The sequence below is a fragment of the Gossypium arboreum genome, chromosome 12 (genome assembly GCF_025698485.1).
Source record: "Gossypium arboreum isolate Shixiya-1 chromosome 12, ASM2569848v2, whole genome shotgun sequence".
NCBI classification, from domain to species: Eukaryota; Viridiplantae; Streptophyta; class Magnoliopsida; order Malvales; family Malvaceae; genus Gossypium; species Gossypium arboreum.
In genome coordinates, this window is record NC_069081.1 from 58,794,655 (window position 1) to 58,796,999 (window position 2,345).

A 2,345-nucleotide genomic window follows, 5' to 3' on the forward strand; every position below is an offset into this window, starting at 1 on the left:
TTTAATATCACCTATCCCTAACTTCCTAATTATTGACATAGACATCAAGTTAATACTCGCACCTAAGTCACATAATACCTTACCACAATATGTTGCTCCAATGTTGCAAGGTATGGTAAAACATCCAGGATCCTTCAACTTTGGGGGTAATTTGTCTTGAAGATATGCATTGCATTCCTTCGTCAGAGCTACCGCCTCAAATTCTCCAAGTCTTCATTTTTTGGATAAGATATCCTTCATGAATTTGACATAGTTCGGCATTTGCTCAAGTGCTTCAACCAATGGGATGTTGATATGAAGTTGCTTGAGTACGTCTCGAAACTTTTTGAATTGAATCTCCTACTTCTGCTTCTGAAGTCTTTGAGGGTAGGGTGGTAGTGGATTCTTTATTGGAACTGGTTGATTCATCTTCTGTGGCAATTTTACATCTAGCGGACTTGTTAGTTGATCATAATTAGCTGGTCTAAAATTACCTTGTCGGGTTTTGCAGATTCTGGTTCTTGTGAAACTGGAATTTCAACACTCGGTTGAACTTCTTCTGAATCTTAAGCGTCAGCTTGCTCCTTTTCAGCTTTGATGGTGTTGGGCTCTACTGTCTTTCCACTCCTCAATGTCAATGCTTTGGAATGCTCCGTCCCCAGATTCCTTGGATCCTCCGTATCACTAGGTAAAGCACCTAGTGGTCGGTTCCTGAGTTCAGTTGCAAGCTAGCCCATTTGGTTTTCCAGGTTTTTCAATGTAGCTGCTTGGCTTTGGATTAAGGCATCATTCTTGGCCATGTATGCCTTCAACAGATTTTCTAAGCTATTGAATAGTTTAGCTTGGGTTGGTTTCTGAACTTGTTGGGGAAAACTAAGTGGCTGGGTTGGTCTAGGTTAGGCGTAAGTGTTACTAGTTCTAGCTCATTGGTTACTCCAGGAAAAATTGGGGTGATTGCACCATGATGGGTTATAAAAATTGGATTGCAGTCCTTGCCTTCCTCGATTTTGGTTCTGGTTACCTATGTAGTACATGGATTTTGGGTTTGATGGAAATTTTTTGAACAAATGTCCTTTCCCACAGTAAAAACACACTATATTTTCAAATTGGGTTGGTGGCTGTGCCTCGAAACTGTTAGACCCATTAGTAGTAAGGTTTTTTAACATTGAGGATATTGATGATACCTGAGATGTGAGTGAAGTAAGAGTTTTTACTTCATGTATTCCAGTAGCACATCTTCCTGATGCTATTCGATTGGTTGGCCATTGATAATTGTTGCTGGCAATCCTCTTAATGATTTCATAAGCCTCGTTATAAGACTTAGAAAGGAGAGCACCATTAGCAGAAGCGTCCACTACCATCCTTGTGTGAGCATTGAGACCATTATAAAATGTCTCAAGTTGGATGCAATGTGGGATTCCATGATGAGGGCACTTTCGTAATAACTCTTTGTATCTTTCCCATACCTCATACAAGGACTCATCATCCATTGTTAGAAGGCAGTGATCTTGTTCCTCAACTTAGCATTCTTGCTAGGCGAGAAATACTTCATAAGGAATCTTTCTGCTAATTCTTACCATGTGGAAATTGAGTTTGGTGGCAATGAGTTCAACCAGGCACGAGCTCTGTCCCTTAGTGAATATGGGAATAGCTTCAATCGTAATGCATCTTCAGGTACTCCAGCTAATTTGAAAGAATTGCTCACCTCCATAAATAGTCTTAAGTGTAGGTGAGGATCTTTGGTAGGCATTCCACTGAATTGGCCCACTGTCTGAAGCATTTGGAACATGACTGGCTTTAGCTCGAATTTTTGTACTTCAATTTTGGGTCTCCTAATACTTGGATTAAGTTCATTAAATACTGGCAAGGCATACTGTCGTAAAGCTCTATCCCTATCATCAGCAATAACGATAGGATTTTCAGCAGGGTTTGCTCTATTTTCTTGGATCGAATTTTTGAACTTCATATCTTCAGTCCTTCTCTGATTTGCTTGTCTTCTTCGCTGTCGGAAAGTTCATTCAATCTCAGGGTCTACAAGGAGTAGGTCAATAATTCGGTCAATACTCATAAACACCTGAAATATTCACAAAAAAATTAATTAAATTAAAAATTAAATAGGAAAAATAAACAAAAATGTAAAACTAACAAATTCATAATTAATGACTTTTTAAAAAAGTCCCCGGCAACGACGCCAAAAACTTGGAACGATGGAAATGTGCAAGTGTACACAATCACAACAAGTAATACAGTGACAAATAGATGTCGAGTTATCGTACCCACAAGGACCGTGAAAAGGATTGTTTATGAATGCAATTTAAAACACTTTGGTGAAGAAAAATATTTTGTTTTAAAAAGGGTGATTAAGA

General features: G+C 38.7%; 1 non-coding gene across 1 annotated transcript; it reads left to right on the forward strand.

Moving 5' to 3' along the window:
- The first annotated feature begins 1,395 nt into the window (after window positions 1–1,395).
- Window positions 1,396–1,501, forward strand: LOC128286039 (small nucleolar RNA R71). The gene has a single exon (XR_008276586.1). It is a non-coding gene; the product is annotated as a small nucleolar RNA R71 (small nucleolar RNA).
- The last annotated feature ends 844 nt before the right edge of the window (window positions 1,502–2,345 follow it).